This window comes from Ochlerotatus camptorhynchus, unplaced genomic scaffold, assembly GCF_037179485.1.
Source record: "Ochlerotatus camptorhynchus isolate MF236.1 unplaced genomic scaffold, CSIRO-AGI_Acam_v1.1 ptg000067l, whole genome shotgun sequence".
In the NCBI taxonomy this organism is placed as follows: Eukaryota; Metazoa; Arthropoda; class Insecta; order Diptera; family Culicidae; genus Ochlerotatus; species Ochlerotatus camptorhynchus.
Genome location: NW_027040557.1, coordinates 2902668 through 2922960, shown reverse-complemented (window position 1 = coordinate 2922960; position 20293 = coordinate 2902668). Strand labels below are relative to the sequence as shown.

Here is a 20293-nt window from a genome sequence, read left to right as displayed (position 1 = left end):
GAGAGTTTGTGCAGGAGGCTGAGTAATTTCATCGAAAGCCATTTCACCGAATTTCTACTTTCCACCTAAATTTACCCCCCTGACGATAATAGAATAAGTTATTGCCGAAGCCATCATTTATTCTATATAAAAAAACATAAGCCTTAAAATTTTCTCAGCAAAGCTGCTTAAAATTATGCTATCTTCAACTTTGTGGAAGGTCCAACATGCTATTATCAAAAATAGGAAAGTTAATTTATCTTATTTCGTCATTTTTTGGACCACCCTGTTTGAAACTTTCATCAAAATGAAGGCCTTTTTATAAACAACAACTTCACATAGTGCCTGGTGAAAAAGTAGAAATTTATGGGTCTTCACATTTATTTCCTCCTAATTTTCATTTCTGGACCACTGTGCATTGCAGACGAAATTCGCGCTTCTGTCAATGATAAGCAATTCAGGTAGTGGAATTAAATGCGAATTACTATAACCTCATCTCTTTCCTTGTACAGATATTCCGCTATAGACGCTCACATTCGTCAGGAACAAAAAATTTCCTTGCTCAATATTTTTGGAAAAATTATCAAAAACCGTAAAACAACAACTTTTATTTAGTCAAGTGTTTAAACTTTTTGAGAGGTCTCAAATATTATCTTCAATGCAGAAATTACGGAAAATAAAAAAAAAACAAAAAACAGAGTGTCACCTTCGTGGGACCAGAGGAAGGAGAGTAGGCGCTTCTGGAGGCATTCTTCTTTATATATTTGGGCGTTGATGGTGCCGGTCGTTATGTACGGCTTGCTGAATTTGCCGCACCCACAGATCGCCTGCCACACTAAGTACTGCTTGGCAAATTTGTCGACCTTCTTCTTTCGGAACTTCTCCGGAACGTCTCGTCGTCCATTACGATGTATTTCGGCTGCCACAACCACTCGCGGTACAGCTTCCTAGCGCTAGATTTTGGCCACCATGTTCTGTTTATCGGTTCGGTTTTTGGCAAGTCCCGAATCGAAAAGTTTGGATTGCGCTTGAATGATTCTATTTCCAGTCCCGTGGGGAATAACCTTGGAGTGCCCCAGGGAAGTGTATTAGGGCTCCTGTTATTTATTATGTTATTTATGACTTGCGACGTGCTTTACGATTTTGTGATATTAATCTTTTTGCAGATGTGTTATTCATTGCAGTTAAGGATTCAGATGATGCCGTTTCACACTTGAATGAAGATTTGCCTTCTCTAAGTAGATGGTTGAAGTATAAGTAATTGAGATTGATTATAAGTAAAACTAAATTTATGGTAATTTCGCGGAATCGATTGAATGAGAACGTCTCTGTTGTAATTGATGAAGAAACTACTGATCGCGTTCGGGAGATTAAATATCTTGGCGTGATTATTGATGACAACCTTAAGTTCAACACTCACATTGACAATGTCATCAAGAAAATTGACAAGAAGTATTGAGGTAAATAAAAGGTGGGACCATCATCATCATTGAAGTAATCCCTCACCTTCCTTGCGTTCACGTGGTCGGTCGTCTTCGCTTTTCTTCCGCATTCTATGACACGGTCAAATTGTCGATTCCAAACTGTTTCGCGATCCACCTGTGGGACTGGCCTGGATTTTCCACGACCGCCCCATAATTTTTTGTCGAAGCACTTCTTGCTTGGAAGTCATCTCGATAACCACTTGACCGATTGTGACAAGATGTAAACATTACACTCTAAACTAGTTTTACTCAAAATTTCATAAATTTTTACCCGTGCAATAAAAAGAAAGTGTTGCATTTTTTCGAGTACAATCTTTATTTGGATTGTGATTAATTTCGAAGTAAGCTGGGTCACAATGTGATCAATTTCATTCAAAGTTACGACCAATTTATTTTACAATAGCGATCATTTTTTGAAAAGTCCGGCATTACAATCCAAACTGTGATCAATTTTGGATTTTTTTTTATCAATCTCATTACGAGCTATGGTCAATTTAATGGTATAATGACATGATCAATTTATTTGAAAATTATTATCGGTGCTTACTAAGGCTATGTAATTTTTTTTCTAAAATTGGAGGAAAAATGAGATAAATTCCGTTAAGAGTTGTTCAATGTTTCTCTTGAAATCTTGAAGATTTAGTTAAAAAATATGAACCTTCTGTTTGTAAGATGGGGGAAACTTTGTTTAAACGTTTTAACATATGATTGGAAAATATGGTTTGAAAGTAGTGACCAATTTCGTTATAAGTTGTGACAAATGCCAATACAAATGTTATGAAATTTGTTTTAATTTACTGAATTAATCAAATTAAATTCCCGGTTTTTTCCGGTCTTTCCCGGGTGAGCAATATACTCTAAGAATCAGACAACATTTTATAATTTATTTCTTTGAAGAAAAGAAGAATTTTGATGATAATTCCAAATAAATTTTGAAGAGAATTATCGGTAAATTCTAGGGATAATTCTTTAGGCGAATTCTAAATGAATCTGACTAGAATTTCCAGTTAATGTTGAGTAGTTTTTCAAAAAAATTGTACAAAGAACTAAAGGTGAACATCAAGGTAGTTTAGAAGAGACTATTAACGGGACTATAAAATATAATTCTAATCTGAAGAAAATTCAGGGAGAAATCGAAGGAGATTTCGATCTGGATTAACCCTACAACGAACTTATTGATGATATGGTTACAATCCTCACACTACCACCAATAATTATCTTAATTCGAAAATCTATTAAATGTTAATGAATCAATCAATGAATCATCAAGATTATTCTAAGTAGAACCAAAAAAGTAAGAGGTTGTATCCACGACACGACTCTAGATTTCACGTAGGATTACGTGCTCGGTATCAATATTCGGCGACTGTGTTAGGGAAACCACTTTTTCCCATCACGGAAACACCGATGACAAAATTCCGCATTTTCGTGCACAAAATGCACGGATTTTTTGTTTTATTCAATAGATAAAAAAAAGCGTAAATTAATTGGAGGAATTTCTTGCTAAAATTTACCATTTGCTAGATATTTGCGATCAATTATATAAATTCAATATTTTTTTTTGCTTTTTCATGAGGTATTCGATCATTGCGAGAATTTTAATACAGTTACTCATTTGACCACAAACGTTTGGTTGCTGGGTATATTATCAAAAAACTTTGGAGTGATGTGCCTGGCAGCAAGGCGATCGAACGTTCAATAAAAATCAACTCTTAAACAACAATAATTTATGGTGATTCTGAAAAAAAAAATCGTTTTATCGTGATGGTTATGTAATGCTGAGCTATTAGGGTGTTCAACACGGATGAGGCTGGGGAGCTGTGTGTTGTTTGGAACGAGGGTGACGCGTTTGGCATACATGACCCACAACGGCTCACGATGAGCTTCTGAATTCGATCAGTAGCGGTGCAGCTTCTTTCTCCTTCCTCGGTAAATCGAGGGCTGTTGAGGGAAGCCTTGATAGTTAGCTGCTTGTGGCGAGGTTTTCGTTGTGTACTGGAGAAAAATGTACACCACTACGAGCCGAAAGCACTACTGCTGCTGCTGCTGCTGATGACGACCGACCGTTTGGCGAGACCGGATGGAATTCGATTTTGAAATCTGTGTTAGGGAAAGCACTTTTGGCAGGCAATCGGTGATAATTTTGATCACCATTGCAACAGTTGGACATTTGTGTAATTTTCAGTAGTGACCTATTGAAAATTGATAAAGTGTTCATTTTAGCAGATTCGTAGAAACATTTCCAATCGATTGGCTTGTTTAGAATTTAAATTTATCCGCTATTGACAGAGTAATAAATGTGCGAAACCTGACCACTTTTCGTAACGCGGTTGATTTTGGTTTTTTGAAATATGTTGCCGAAAGACGTAATCCTACGTCAAAAAATCTATGAGTTTTGTGGGAATTTCCGGATGGGTACCTATGAAGGTAATTCACATGAAAATGTTGAGCATATTTGCGAAGAAATTTTGATTAGTGCTCTATGGCATTCTGAAGAAACTTCCAAGGAAATTCTATGGAAAGTTTCAAGAAAATTCCAAGAGATACTTTTAAAGGCAATTTGAGACGTTGGAAATGAACTAGCTAGTGGCTAAAAATCTCCTTAATAAACTTTAAAAAACAAAAACAAATTTAGACGATTTTTTAGGGAATTCTGAGGAAATTTCTCATGGAATTCTAAGATGAATCAAAATCTTAATGCCATCCCAAGAGATTCATGAGGAATTTTAAGATAATTATGAAGATAAATTGATGCCACTACTCGAAAGAATTGTTGATAATACAAAGCTAAATTCACAGTGAATTTCAAGAATGTTTTGAAGGTAACCTAAAAATAACTCTGAAGATATTATGGAATGATCCTAATGAAATGCTTGAGAAATATAAAATAATAATTTCGTTAATTTGAACAATTCAAATTCAAGATCCAGGATTGAGCATCTTTCTGTCTAAGAAAACTGTTCAACTAAACTAGACACTTCAGAAAGTGTAACAGTGAGAAGTTGAAAAAAATCCTTTATATGCCAGACGTAAATTCAATATTTCAGCCATGACTCTGAGGCATCAAGGTTCTAAAGTTCGAACAAATATTCAAAATACATCGGATATCGAAACACTTTAGAAATTGCAGGTCTTGCTTGGTTGCGGTTTGGTTGATCTCTAGTCAACGATATAATATCTAACAATCTAGAAAATCCAGGATTGTAGTCCAGAGGAAACCAAGCACTTTAGAACAAAATCCAAAAAGGCGTTTTCTTAGAATATCAAAATAAGCATTTTGGGAAAGTTTGTTTGAATTCGATTACATTTAACACAACTTTGTATACACTAGATGTAGATAATGACAATAACGGGATCAGAATGCGTTTAGGGTGTTTTTTTTTGTGGTTCAATCGAAGTGAAAAAAAATGCATTTTTGGCGATTTTTGTAGCAACAAAATGGCACCCTTAACGAGTTCAGAGCCACTTCTAACCATTCTAGGATGGTGCAGTGGAATGTCCCCTAGATGTAGATAATGACAATAACGGGATTAGAATACGTTTAGGGTGTTTTTTGTGGTACAACCGAAGTGAAAAAATGCATTTTTGGCGATTTTTGTAGCATCAAAATGGCACCCTTAACGAGTTCAGAACCACTTCTAACCATTCTAGGATGGTGCAGTGGAATGTCCCGTAGGTGTTGATAATGACAATAACGGGATTAGAATACGTTTAGGGTGTTTTTTTGTGGTTCAGCCGACGTGAAAAAAAAATGCATTTTTGGCGATTTTTGTAGCAACAAAATGGCACCCTTAACGAGTTCAGAACCACTTCTAACCATTCTAGGATGGTGCAGTGGAATGTCCCGTAGGTGTTGATAATGACAATAACGGGATCAGAATGCGTTTAGGGTGTTTTTTTGTGGTTCAACCGACGTGAAAAAAAATGCATTTTTGGCGATTTTTGTAGCAACAAAATGGCACCCTTAACGAGTTCAGAACCACTTCTAACCATTCTAGGATGGTGCAGTGGAATGTCTCGTAGGTGTTGATAATGACAATAACGGGATTAGAATACGTTTAGGGTGTTTTTTTGTGGTTCAACCGAAGTGAAAAAAATGCATTTTTGGCGATTTTTGTAGCATCAAAATGGCACCCTTAACGAGTTCAGAGCCACTTCTAACCATTCTAGGATGGTGCAGTGGAATGTCCCGTAGGTGTTGATCCAGCTAACACTTGAGCTGGAATGACTCCCATTTCTGGAGGCGAACCAGCCTAAGGCTGAAAGCAACCTAAATAAAGCTAAATAATAATAATGACTCCCATTTCAGAACAAGATTGGTAGAATTCACAGATGGCTGATTTTATTTAGACAAATCTGTAGCGACAATTTGTGGATTCTACAAGAGGTTGGTCACTCCACACAGTGTGCCAAAAATAAGCTTGGGCACACCTGGGCACAGTCATTGGCACTGTTTGGCAACCATAGTTAAAAATTTTCTAATCTTTAAGTTACTGGCACCACTAAACTTTTTCTGCGCCTGCGCAGTGTGCACGTGTCAAAATTTATCATTGATGTTGCCACAATATAATCAATTTTTTTCAAAGCACGACCGTGATTCTCCAACAAGTCTCGTCGTTGCTTTCGCTTGCCTTCAAAGGACATGGACTTTATTTTACATTGGTTCATCGTGTTCGGATTTGAGACAGTCGCCCGTCACCGAAATGGGCGTCACACCACCGGACGCTGGTGCCACGCCGGAGGCTGTCGCGGCCGCTGCCGACTTTGGGTCACCAGGTGCCGGTTCATCGTCTTGGGCGAGGAGAAGCACAGCTTCATAATTAACGGGATTTTTGTACTTTGACTATATGTTTTAGTATTACTTCTACGTGAAGTCAACGATTTACATAGTTGAAGATGCTAATTTCAAATAACAGACTGTAGTGGATTTTTGTGCCTTCGTGCTGTGGTTGCACTTCATGATGGCGTTCACTGCGAGGACTACGCTCGGGAACACCAATCCGGAGGAGGATCGTTCCGATTTCAGCGGGAACATTCGCACTTGCGACGGGTGGCAGTCATTGGTGGTGAATGCAGTTAGCAGCAGATCCTCGGACATACCGGGTGGGATATTGAAGAAGTGGAGAATTTTGCTCGGGAAAGGAAGCGATTGTTCTTGGAGGCGTTGTTGCTCGGGAAAGGAAGCGATGTAGTTCTTGAAGCTGATAGAGTTTGCCGGCAGGGTGTAGGGGTTGGTGGACTCTGACAAGCGGTTCTGCTTGGAAAATGCAATCTGAATTTTGCTACCATCATTTCCGATTGGAATGTTGTTCAAGTGCTGGATGCTCTTTGGTCGTCAGGAACTTTATCCTGACAATATTTCCGTACAGGCAGAACAAATTGAACAGCTTCTCGGTTATGGTTGTGTTGTTATTGAGCCCGTAGACCATCATCATTGTACTGGTTGAATGAAGTTGGCTGGTCCGTTTCGGGTCAGCGGTGTTTCCTTTATCAGTCCGACGTGTGTTCCGGCCGGTGTTGGTTTAGATTTTTCCGGACGGATGAAACTCGGGCGGTGAAACATTCGGTGCAAATCCGTTTCTTCCACCGGGTCTCAGAAGAGCTGGTTAAGGACCATGGTTGACTAATAATTGACGGTCGTTGTACGGGGTGGGTCTTCTGCCGAAGATGGTAGGATCGTGTAGCAACGAGGCTCGTCTGTTGCAGGCAGCCTTGGAGACGGTTGCTTCCAATGGAGTCCGTGCAGTTTTCGTAAACATTGAGTTTTTCTGACTTGGCATAGTCGATCTTCTGTGTGCAGCAACCGGAGTAGATGACACAGTCGTTCAATGCATCGTGGGCTCTGGTGGCGGATTCAATCTGTCAAACTCAACCATAGCTTGGACTCCATTCTTCTTGAATATCTTCATACGTTACACTTGTCCATTGGTTGAGCAGATGGTGTGTAGAACGTCCACTGTAATAGGATAGACTGGATTAATGATGGTGAACAGCAGGATATGGTTGGGCCGGGTTGCTGTTACGTTGATGTTGTTGTTGTTGTCGGTACAGAGGCGCTTGTTGTGCGGCCCGTCCTGGCCACTACCGGCACCGTTTCCGTTAAACGCCATGATCATTGAAATTGAACTTTGTTTACTAGAACACACAGGCAAGCAAAGAGGAGAGAAGGGTTGAGAAAATGTCGCGACACTGCTGTTGAAAATCCTGGAACTTTTCCTCACTCAACGTAGACTCGTACTACACCGTTCGAAAAATTCATGTAAATGTCTGCGAGATATAGCGCACATAAAATTAACGCTAGATTTGGCATAAATTTACGCGACATTTCGTGTAAATTTAAGCGCAATATAGCATAAATTAGCAATATTGTATGCAATCTTGTAAACGATTTCGCTGTTTATGCCATGTATAGCTCAAACTTAAACGAATGGAGATTTTACGCGATATTTAAAATTCATAATTTTTTTCTGTGTAGGAGAAACTCCACCCGCAATGTCCGTACCTCGGAACGGAAATGTCCTTCCTACAACCGGGTCATCTTAGGTTTCGAAACACAAAACAATAACAGCTTCTTCTTCTTCTTCTTCTTTTTCGCATTTCAAGCTTATTGCTTAGCGCATATTAGCTTATTGCGTGCTCTCAAGTTAGTGTTCTAAATGCACTTCCACAGTTATTAATTGAGAGCTTTCGATGCCAATACCAATGCATGAATTTGTATATTGTGTGGCAAGCACAATGATACTCTATGCCCAGGGAAATCGAGAAAATTACCAACCCGAAAGATTCCCTCGACTTTACCGGGAATCGAACCCGCCGCCTCTGGCTTGGTAATAGGCCTAAGAGGCCCTTAAACAATAACAAGCGCTGTTAAAATACCGGGTTGCCAAACAAGGCATTATTGACAAGCAAACAAAAGTCAGTTCTCGGCACTGTCGGCACAGCTGCGGCACACTGAGGTACGCCCCTTGGGATTCTATTAACCTTGTTCTTCCATACTCGTGTTTATGCTAGAATATTTAAAATTTTACTTATGTTTACAATTGTGTTGCATGGTGACCAGTGAATCCTGATTAACAATCTATCGTTTTTTTCCCGGAATTTTTGAAAAAAATTCCCGATTGTGCGATATACATTAAAATTAATCATAAAATTGAAAGTCGAAGGGAAGGCAAAATGGGTCATTACTAAGACAGCAGCATTTTTCCTTGGATCAAATTTGGTTCTGCGTTCGAAAACTTCAAAATTTGTCTATGTTTGAGCTACCTTGGACATTTACGCCAAACTCTTTGCAAGAGTTTATTGGAATATTCTAAAGCATTTCCTTTAGAATAATTTTAATTTCCTTTCACAGAGTCTATTTGTGAACTCTTAAGTTTGACATTATCTCTGGAAGTTCCTTGATAATTTAATTATAACGGTCCAGAAATTGTCTGCAGATCAATCCAAACAATCATCAAACTCATCCTTAGATTGTCTTCTAATAGTAAATATTTTTTTCTAAAAAATCACTTCCATAATTCTATTTAGAATTCCCAAGCAATTCACATTAGAATTATCTGCAATTTTGTTCAGCATTCCCAAGTAACATTGTAAGTTTTATTGAGGTTTTAAAGCACTCTTCAAGTCTAAATTATGGACTACAGTACCTTTTTCGCGGATCCTGTAATCCCTTCCATAATCGGTTTGGAATATTCTACAGAGCTTCTTTTAAAATAAACGAATTGTAAATAGAAATGTAGTATAACATATGGTAGACATATAAAACCCTCATGCGTTCACAAAATCAGAGTATGGACGTGATCGGGATAATCCAGATAGGGGTCATTCCGTAGATGTGCTCCTTTATCAAATTGTTGTGCGACAAATACAAGTTATGTGAAAATTACAACTCCAGTAAAATATTAAGCTGATGACTTTTGCAAACAACCTTTCTCTGATTCAGGTTTTCCAATGGGAATTAGACCTCGCTAAATGTGCTAAATGACACATCAAACGCAATGTGGGCTAATAAGTTGCATTGAATTCTTCTTTAATTAAGTGAATTATATTTTATTTTTAAGATGCCTGAAATCAATGTTAGAAGATCAAGTTCAGCACTGGGATCTTTCATTGCATTATAAGATAAAGTTCTACGAAAATCTCACTTTGAACGGCCTGGAGGAAGCAACAACATTTGTACTTATATAGGGGAAATGACTCTAATGTTGGCCTATGGATCTAAGATTGGGCCCATCGCTAAAAATCTGCTATTTATCAATTATATCTAGATGAAGGCGTCATTGGGACGGTCCTAATGGATATTTTTGGTCGCTATTGAAAATTTAGTCGATTGCTGAATTTATGTATGGGCCCAAATTAGGGGCACTTAGGCCGACATTACATCCATTTTCCCTACACACCGTGTTTGATCTACTGAACTTTCACACTAAGATTTCCTTGGAGTATCACCTTAAAATTTGCTCCAGTTTCGGCATTTACCAGTATTGGCCCATGTGATATAAATGGATGGGACCAAAAACTGCTACCCTTTGCGCATATGAGATAGTGCTGACTCACTACCCTAATCAGGAATACAGAAAATAATTATATTCTTTAGAATGAACCTGATTTAAACAACACATATATCTGATAGCGCAAAGATTCAGCTAAGCTCAATTTATAGGAAAATAACATGCTACATTAAACAACATTAATCTACGCACCTTCCAGTGAATGGATTTACCTCTTCCTTCGCCAGAAACCATCTGGATGTAAGCGTTCCACAAGTTCAATAAATTGTCCAACAAGATCGATTCTACAGGTCTACTTGTAATAAAATAATGACCCATAATAACAGCGTACAGGAAGCTGGGGGACGTGCAATAGATGATCGAACTCAGTTAGAGATCCCGAGGCTGGTCGTTTTTCCATCTCTTCTCAGCGACGGTTTTACCCCTTGGGTCATGCATTGGCTCCATTGAGATTGAACACACACACAGCCGCTACTGGGCGGTGGCAGATGGGATGCTATTTCACGCTTGAACTGCCACGTTCGGATCCACCCCATTGCTTGGAATGTTGTTGCTACCTAACCTCAATGAAGAAGGTGTTGCTATCGCAACGGCAAACGAACACACACACACACATACGTATGCCTTCCAGCTGGTGTTTTGGTATGTACAATACCTGTTGTTATGTTACGATCGGTGGAGTCTTGTAGAGTTGGGAGATTTTCTATTATCCGGTCCATTGATCTTCCCGGGGTGCGGCGGATTGGCAAAACAAAAAAACATGTTACATGAAATAGATTTCCAACGGTGCAGTAGATTTTCAATTTTAGATTTTCTTATCACAACATCGACGCTGCTGTCTTAAATCACTCCAACTAATCAGGTCAAACTGAAACGGGGAGTTCCCGGCTTGGCTGCATCGGAAGACTTCAATGCGTCTGAGGGAACAAAAAACAAACCCCAAACGCGAAACGGGTCGAACAGAGAGAAAAAGGCGACGAGCCTAATGCGCAATCTATTCAATCTTTCACTATACTGACTGACTGACTGACTGGCTGCTGCGTTCTACTCTTTTCATTAGACACGTTGAATGACGGATGGCTTCGGGCTAAGATGGCCCATCAGCCCGAAAAAAAAGAGGTGAGCTCCAGCTGAAAGAGATCAAGCCAAAACAAACAATCTCTTCTACCTCCCTTCCCGGTTCCCGTGCCATCCTTGTCCAGATTTCAGCACAGTCATCATCGTCATGTCGAACGAACTCAGCATGAATCAAAAAACCTAAATACCCCATCAGGCGGGCACGGTGAAAAGAACTGCCCGTGCGCGTATCTGATGAACCCTGTTTAATCCCCTCGCATCGCTCATTCTCCATCAATCTGCACGCGCGCTCTGCCTGCGCTGGATCTGGATCCGATGCGTCGTCGTCGTCGTCGTTGTCGTCCGTAGATACCAGAAGCTCGGATCCAACCGCAGCAAATCACAATACCCATATCAATTTCTGTTCAATGATGATTAACGGTTCTCGTTTTCTCTCGTCTGCACTTCATTCAAGCATGAGAGGACAGGGGAAGAGTCGAGGGAACTTCACCGTTGTTTTTTTCGAACTGATTCAACCCGGTTGAATTTCGGCGCAAAGATGATGAATTCAACCACTGGCAGCATAAGAGCCTAAGACGAGCTCAGGGGATCGAATTTTGGTTGCTGCTGCTGCTTTGTGTTTTTGGGTTGTTGGTTTCACGAGTGAGCTTTAATTTTTTGGTCTAGTTTTTGCTTCTTTTGTTTTTGCGGCATTCATAAGCTGGAATAGCAGTTATCCGGGCAGGTGGTGAAATTTGAGATAACCGATTCGCTTTAAAAGGTTCTACCGGATATATGTGATTTGGTTTTCTCGATCTTAAGTAATCTGAGTCTGAAAACGCGGCTAACCTTTGTTTAGAAAGTGCGTACAAAAGAATATTTATGAATGAAACGTGCGTTGAATTGAATTATTTGGTTATGTAGTAGGTTCAGGAAGATCATCAGATATCCATGGAAGTCATTCTGAATACATTATTTCGACATAAGAAGACGTATTTCTAAAGCTTTTGAAATTCACGCTGCCCAGTGTATTTTTTTTTGAGGAAAATCACTCAGAATATAACGACATTTTCTCAAATTTCATGTGAGGTATTTACTGTTTTGAACTTAGAAATAAAAGTATTATTCTGAAAAAGATTGGCAGGACCAAAACCGATCTAAGAAAAATGGTAAAAGTATTCATTTGAACGAATTTATAAGCCTCTAGCTGGCGCAAAAAAAAGTTAAATCGCTGCGCCATCTTTTTGGCAAAAACATGAACTATTTTTATTCATTAAATTATAGTCCTAACTAAGTCAAGAAACTTTGCTCAACAATGGAAGCAATCCCAGAGTATTATTATTATGTCCCTGCTAGATTTAAAACCTGAACCACTATGCAGTGCAGTCAACATACTAACGTCCCTTTCACAGACATCAAAATAGAGTACTTGTACTGCAAAAAATTGGATTAACATTATAAGTCCCGGCTTTTTTCTATACTACAGAAGAAAGGTGAAGCTAACAAAAGGCAGATTGCGTGCCACACGAATATGCTTCTACCGGTACTATCGTGAAATTTTTTCCCAATCACGTTCGTCTAGTTGCATCCCTCATGCCTCCGCAAATCTTCGCAAATCGATGAATCTTTTCGTGGTGTTCAAATTTTTTTAAAGACACTTGACTACTTATTAACTTTTACTGAAATTGAAGCTGCAATATTTTTATACTTCGCTAATTGCTTATAATTCCAAATAAGAGTTTGACAACCGATCACCTGTACTAAATTGTAGAACAAGACCATGCGCAAAGCTCATTTGAATTCACACAGCAAATGTCATCGAACTGAAATCGTACACTACACTAAGGCATAGCATAAACCCACACGTAAAAAAAAATCATAAACCACGTTTCATTTCCCTCTGGTAACACTCCGCAAACATTGAACGCATGCAAAAAGAAATGTCCAAACCCGAAACGCACCCTCTTGGGTTTGGACTTGGACTCACGTTCGGTTAGCGAATACAAATTTTCATTACTTCAACGATTACAGCATACCTACCAACTAGGTACAACGCCGCGCACCGCATGCCACGTGCTTAGTGTACCCGAGCCTGAACACACAAACACACCCCAGAAATTGCACTTTCTTCTCATTATCATGCGGCGGGCGCGCGAGCCCAATAAAGTTTGAAACGATCACGCAAAGTCAGTAAGTATAAGATGAGCAATTCGTGTAAATAGGCATACTTGAATTCGAAAAACGGGGGGCGTTGCATTTGATTGCCGGCAGATCATCGACATCAACTCCATCCAGTTTTTGCCGCTGCCTAGTTTTGTAGTGAATTTTTCTGTTTGACGAAGCTGATTTATCGTTTCCAATCTGCATGATGTTGAGTGGAGGCTCACGCTCGCATTAAGCTCAATTAGTGATAAAGTCATGCAGATGGAACCGTGATGTCTGCTGGATTGTTTGAAATCATGCACGTGCGCCGTTAAGATGAATTTGTGTGTATGAAGATTAATAGATCGTAATGGGATGGGGTGCACTGGGTTGCCAAATCAAGGGCTTGCCACAATGTATTAGTACATCAGATATAAGGTGGGCTGAGGTATTTTAATCAAATCGGATTTGTTAGAAATAAGAATTTCTGGCAATCCTGCCGTCATTTCAACTATTTTTCAACAACGAAACAAGCCTTCCTAACGCAAATATTCTAATACAAGATATGGCATATACGGTGGCCAGTGAATTTTCATTTTGAAATACCCGGTGCAAATCTAAAAAATTTCCCAGTTGTTCATATTCAGCTAGAAACGGCCTGTGGATTTGAAGCAAAACTTCACGTCCCCTCATCTATTAATGTATGAGCTAGGCAAAGGAGTGTGCGTTTGACTAGTACTGTCGCATCAATGGCCCTTCGCTTAAACTTCTATACAATTACCATACTGCCGTACTCTAGCGGAACTATCAATCTACCCTCTTCAGAACTTTCTCTAGCTAATAAGTTATCACACTAAAGAGGGGGAGAGGTAGCGCATCGATTCTTCCGGTTCGCCTCCTAGCATCGTGCTATAAGGTACCAGGCGATAACCAGGGTAGTTGATCGATAGCTCGATGACGTCATTTCGTTGGCGTCTGCAATGGGAAATTCTCATAGCAGGCGTTGACGATGGGACGTTGTCGAGTTGTTGAATAGCAACTATCGTGGTAACTCACCGATTACCTGTCGATCTGCCAAATTTGGAAAGACGTCTGCATTGGATTGTCTCATATAATAATATTCCGCCCACTATATCACAAGAAATTGCGAGTAGCTGAGTGGAATGGAGATAAGTTAAGCATTGGGTACAGGACCAAGTCTCCCCTGGGTGGTGCAAGAAGATGAGCGCAATAGAATCATCAAGTTGCCATAAGGCACGGGATGAGACTATTGCATGGCCGGGTAGTCAAAGTCTTCCATTCGTTAGTCATTTCAGGTGGATTAGAACAGGTTTAGGTTTAGGGTCGGCGTTGGCCAGATTTGGATTTTTCAGATGTAGTCCTGAATAGAACCCTGTCATTGAACGTCGCGTGAAAGTGGAACTTAATGAAGGCCTAAGTACTTTTTCGTAGTTTTTAGTTTTCAGATTTGAAAGATCGTCGGTTACAGTGGCCTGCTTACTGAGTAGAAAAACGCGGTCCCAGGTCCTTACATATCAAAGAGATTTATGGTAAAATCTCTTGTGTATCGTGTATTTTGCGAAACTCGTTGTTGTCGTTGGTTCCGGGTTTGAATGGATACACAAATTTGAGCAACGGTATTATGTGATATGAGGGGCTTGGTGGCCTTGGAGCAACCGTTTTTGCTTACTGAGCAGAACATCATGAGTCTAATCTCAGGCCCATCCACATTCAACTACATGGTAATAACAGCAACTCGGTGATTAAAAAAGTGCTCGTCTGCCTAGTGGCAAACGTTTTTGCTTACTGAGCAGAAGACCGTGGGGTTAGTCCCAAGCTGCTTCGCGTTATATGATCGTTAGGACATCAATTCAGCTTATCGTTTACCAAAACGAACCCTGCTGCAAACCCAACCCTCTTATCCAACATCCCTGTGATTCCTCGTGGAAGTGCAGAGGTGTTCTCGGCTTCCATCAAAGCGAGTGTCATGTCAACACAATCCTTCCCCTTCCTTTCTTGACCTGTGTTCGGGCGCGGCCGGCGCTGGTATTTCCTAATTTAAGATCACCAGTTTTTACACATTGAGGATGATTGCTAGTCCCAAGCATCGTCTATTGGTTCTCTGTGTAATTACAGCTGATCTGGCAATAACAGAGTAGCAACCGTGGGCGGTCAATTAAGCTCAAGCTTAAGCTAAGCTCAAGCTAATAAGTTATCACACTGAAGCTTCATGTTGATATTAGTATAGTATTTCCAACCATCTCTGAAGAAACCAAAGTAATCAGTAAATGTTAGATTTAAATTTAAGAAAATTCCAAGATTAGTTTTGACATATGTTTAGAGTCCTAGACTACGACATAGTTTCGAGGTTTCTGCATTGTACAAACCTTCGTGGTCCTAGTTTTAGAAAAAAAAAAATCAATCTGGGACTGATTCAAAATTTAGGATCTTAAAAAAATCAAGATCCCAGATTTCACCGTGAAAATTTTTACAAGGCTTAGGAACTTGAAAGAACTTTCAAGGATCTAACAATTTAAAGACTTTCTATACAATTCTGGTGACAATACCTGAAGTTCCCCTTCAAAAGGAATTAAAGTGTTAATTCAAAGGAAACGCTGCGGAGGATTCCTTAAAAAATCTAAAGGAGCTGAATTATGACTTATAATTTTAAGAAATAGTGCTAGGAAATTCTGAGGTGAATTTCAAGGTATATCAATTTGATTCTGAAGAGACTTGTATTACAATCGAAGGCTACCGGATGAATTTTAAAGAGAATTCAAAGAGATTTATAACTATAATTTAATGGGTGTTTCGAGGATAATTTTAAAGGAATACTGAAGATTCAGAAAAGAACTTTAAGGGAATTTCCGAAATAAGTATCAGATGGATTATATTCTGAGTATAATAAAAAAAAAACAACACAATTTAAATGAAATTCTTAGGAAAGTTTCTGGAAAAATCAGAAGGAAATTTCGAAGGTTTTCTGAGGAACATTTTGAGTAAAACAAATTTTTGAGACGAATTTCCAAGGAATGGATTCCAAGTTAATTCTTGGGAGAACTTCTAGGGAATGCCAACGAAAATTCCATGGCAATTAAGATGATAGGAACTAGGGAATTTACTCGAAAGAATTTCACGACAATTCTGAAGTTGACAGGATTAGTGTCCCTAATGTTGGCCTAAGTGTCCCTAATATTGGGCCCATACATAAATTTCAAAGGAAACAATGTTTCACTAGCAACCACAAATGTGTCGCATTGTGCTATGAAAAATTGAAGAACAAGAGATTTTTATCGATTGGCCCAAAATTCATATTCGTATATTGATATTTTCTTTTCTGCCAAAAGAGCATTTTCTCTCCTCTCTGTTGAAAAACAGAACACTAATAAACATGAACCTTCAAATTTGTGATGGAAATTGGATAACATTTATGCTATGTTTAGACTAAAGAGCTGCGAAATGAGCAGTTCCACGCCGAAAAACTCTCGGAAAAACTCTCTACGATTTGCATCATTGTTTGTTATGGGCAATGATTCACATTTTTGCTAAAATTCGGCCATTTTGGATCTTGTAAAATTTTCAAAATGGCGTCTTTGAAATTTTCCAAAAAATTGTAGCACGCAAACGAAAAATAATGTTTATCTGGGAAAAATACACAAAATTTTGTTTTAGTAATTTCAAGTAAACATTCCAAAACAATGTTAAAAACCCAAATATCTCAAAATTTCCGAATTTTAAAACAAAAAATAAATAAAATTTAAATTAATTTTAAATTAAAAAAAAGCTTATGAAAAATGCAAACTATGACCGAAAACTTGATTATGATTTCACATTGTTCATACATTCCAATTGATTAGCCTGAAGGGCTGTTCATCTTTGTTTAATTTGTTATTCTAATGTACGTGTTTACGTTTTTCAACTAGTTTACGAGATACTCGTTTGGGATGTGTTTTACATGAATTTAAAAATAATTTGATAACCTACCTAGCTACTAATAACTTAACCTAAAACCGTTTAGAATGTCTGATTGCTTGGTCTGATTTTGACCGCCGCCATCATGAAAAATCTGCTCGAATTTACTTTGAAACACTTTGTCGACACCCCCCCCCCCCTGTTTGCTGGTGTCGAAAGAACTGTCAATTTAGATTTCAAAACAAAACTGTATAACTGCTCTAGCTTCGGCAGGCGTATTTGTTTTTATTATTTTAAATAAAATGATAAGGAGAAGGTGAACGTTGTGGAGTAGGAAATGGTTGCTCAGGAGGAACACCGGCAGGGATCTGGCTCATTTTGTTCTTCGATGGCTGCGATATGAGAACTTCACCAGCTAGTAGAGAAAAGTTCTCTACAGATCTACATGATTCCTTGAGTTCTGAAAATTTCTGTTAACAACTCAATTCTGCATATTTCTTTGAAGACCGTCGGATGTCCCTGAAGTTTTGTTTCCGTTCTCCGGTAAAATATCTTTAAAGATCAACAATCTTTCCTGAAGATCTGTAAATTTCTCGGTAGTTCTACAGATGAAGTTCTGTGTGTTCTTCAGAAGCTCTGCAAATTTTCCTAAAAATCTACAAAATTGCTGAATCCCTGAAGATTTAAGATCCTTAAAGATCAACAATTATCTCTGTTTTTCACAAAATTTCTAATAATCTTCCTTCCTTCCTTCCTACTCGCATTTCAAGCTTATTGCGTATCGCATATTAGCTTATTGCGTATCGCATATTAGCTTATTGCGTGCTCTCAAACTTAGTATTCTAGATGCCTTCCACAGTTATTAATTGAGAGCTTTCGATGCCCGTACCATTTTTGCATTAGTATAATTGTGGGGCAAGTACAATCATACTCTAAGCCCAGGGAGTCGAGAATTTTTCCAACCCGAGAAATTCCTAGACCGGACCGGGAATCAAACCCAGACACCTCCAGCATGGTCTTGCTTTGTAGCTGTGCCTTTACCGACTGAGCTAAGGGAGGCCCCGATAATCTAATGTTCTGTAATTGTCTCTGTAGATTTTCATGATTCAATGAATATCTGCAAATATCTCTGAGCATCAACTTAATTTCTCAAAGAATTTAAAGGCTATCTAGAAATTTTTGAGATTTCTGGAAGTTTTAGGAAGTTTTCTGAAGTTTTACTATTTTTCTAAAGATCAGCGAACTTACCTAAAGTTTTTCTGAAAATGTATTTAAACCTCTCCAGATTTTTCAGTAGATTTACGATCTACCCTCTGAACTTTTCTGAAGTTTCTAAAATTTATTTCAAATTCTGTAAAGTTTTCTGAACTACTGTATTTCTGCTCTAAAGATCTGCAAACTGCCCTGAAGTTCAATAAATTTCTCAGTAGATCTCCGAACTTTTCTTAAGTTCTGTAAATTTCTTTGTGGATTCTTGAATTTCCATAAAGTTCTGCAGATTTATCAAAAATTCCCCAAATCTGTACAAATTATCTGAAAATGTTTGATCTTTGCTTAAGTTAAAAAAAAATATCTGAAGATTTACGAATTTCTCTGAAGTTGTGTTTGCAAATTTTTCTAAAAACGTACGAACTTTCTGACGTTTTCCATACTTCTCTTAAGGTCTACGGACTTCTCTGAAGTTCTTCAGATCTATCTATTTCCAACGAACTTCAATGGAGTTCTCCAAAATGTTGTACTTTTGTACTTCACTGCGATTTGTTTTTGGAATTGAGATAGTTTTCTGACATTTAACGACAATTTCTTAAAGAATTTAAAGGCTATCTAGAAATTTTTGAGATTTCTGAAAGTTTTAGGAAGTTTTCTGAAGTTGTGCAAATATCTCTAAAGATCAGCGAACTTACCTGAAGTTCTGTAAATTTCTCGTAATAAAATTCTGAAAATTTATTTAAACATCTGCAGATTTTTCAGTAGATTTACGATCTACCCTCTGAACTTTTCTAAAGTTCCTAAAATTTATTTCAAATTCTGTAAAGTTTTCTGAACTACTGTATTTCTGCTCTAAAGATCTGCAAACTGCCCTGAAGTTCAATAAATTTCTCAGTAGATCTCCGAACTTTTCTTAAGTTCTGTAAATTTCTTTGTGGATTCTTGAATTTCCATAAAGTTCTGCAGATTTATCAGAAATTCTTTGAAATTCCCCAAAGCTCTACAAATTATCTGAAAATGTTTGATCTTTGCTGAAGTTAAAAAAAATATCTGAAGATTTACGAATTTCTCTGAAGTTGTGTTTGCAAATTTTTCTAAAAACGTACGAACTTTCTGACGTTTTCCATACTTCTCTTAAGGTCTACGGACTTCTCTGAAGTTCTTCAGATTTATCTATTTCCAACGAACTTCAATGGAGTTCTCCAAAATGTTGTACTTTTGTACTTCGCTGCGATTTGTTTTTGGAATTGAGGTACTTTTCTGACATTTAACGAGTTTTCTGAAGATCTCACATTTGTCTGAATCTGAGAAACTTTCAGACACATTCCTACAAATATCTGTTAAGTTGTCTGAAGCTCCGTAGTTCTATTCCCAAGATCTTCGAAAAAAAAAACCTTGAGGCTCAATAAATTTCTCAGTAGATCTCCGAACTTTTATAAAGTTCTGTGAATTTCTTTGTGCATTCTTGAATTTCCATAAAGTTCTGCAGATTTATCAGAAATTCTTTGAAATTCCCCAAAGCTCTACAAATTATCTGAAAATGTTTGATCTTTGCTGAAGTTTAAAAAAATTATCTGAAGATTTACGAATTTCTCTGAAGTTGTGTTTGCAAATTTTTCTAAAAACGTTCGAACCTTCTGACGTTCTCCATACTTCTCTTAAGGTCTACGGACTTCTCTGAAGTTCTTCAGATCTATCTATTTCCAACGAACTTCCATGGAGTTCTCCAAAATCTTGTACTTTTGTACTTCACTGCGATTTGTTTTTGTACTTTTCTGACATTTAACGAATTTTCTGAGGATCCCACATTTGTCTGAATCTGAGAAACTTTCTGACACATTCCTGCAAATATCTCGCCATCTCGTAAATTCCTTGAAATGCTCCCCAGAATTCCCTTTCTTTGATTTCTCTTAAAATGATATCAGAAATAGCCTTGAAATTCTCCTCAGTAATCCTTTGAAATTTAACTGAAAATTTTGTTGGAAATTTCCTTGAAACTTG

General features: G+C 38.2%; 3 protein-coding genes and 1 pseudogene across 4 annotated transcripts in view; all 4 read right to left on the bottom strand.

The window, feature by feature from the left end:
- Usp1 (ubiquitin specific protease 1) overlaps positions 1 to 20293 on the bottom strand; it is a 473693-nt gene that overhangs the window by 195437 nt on the left and 257963 nt on the right. The gene's annotated exons all lie outside the window — the stretch shown is intronic.
- Positions 1 to 20293, bottom strand: part of LOC135697177 (uncharacterized) — a 511087-nt gene that overhangs the window by 327176 nt on the left and 163618 nt on the right. The window lies entirely within an intron of this gene.
- Rhp (rhophilin) overlaps positions 1 to 20293 on the bottom strand; it is a 189368-nt gene that overhangs the window by 51061 nt on the left and 118014 nt on the right. The window lies entirely within an intron of this gene.
- Positions 6174 to 6898, bottom strand: LOC135697091 (heterogeneous nuclear ribonucleoprotein L-like; annotated as a pseudogene).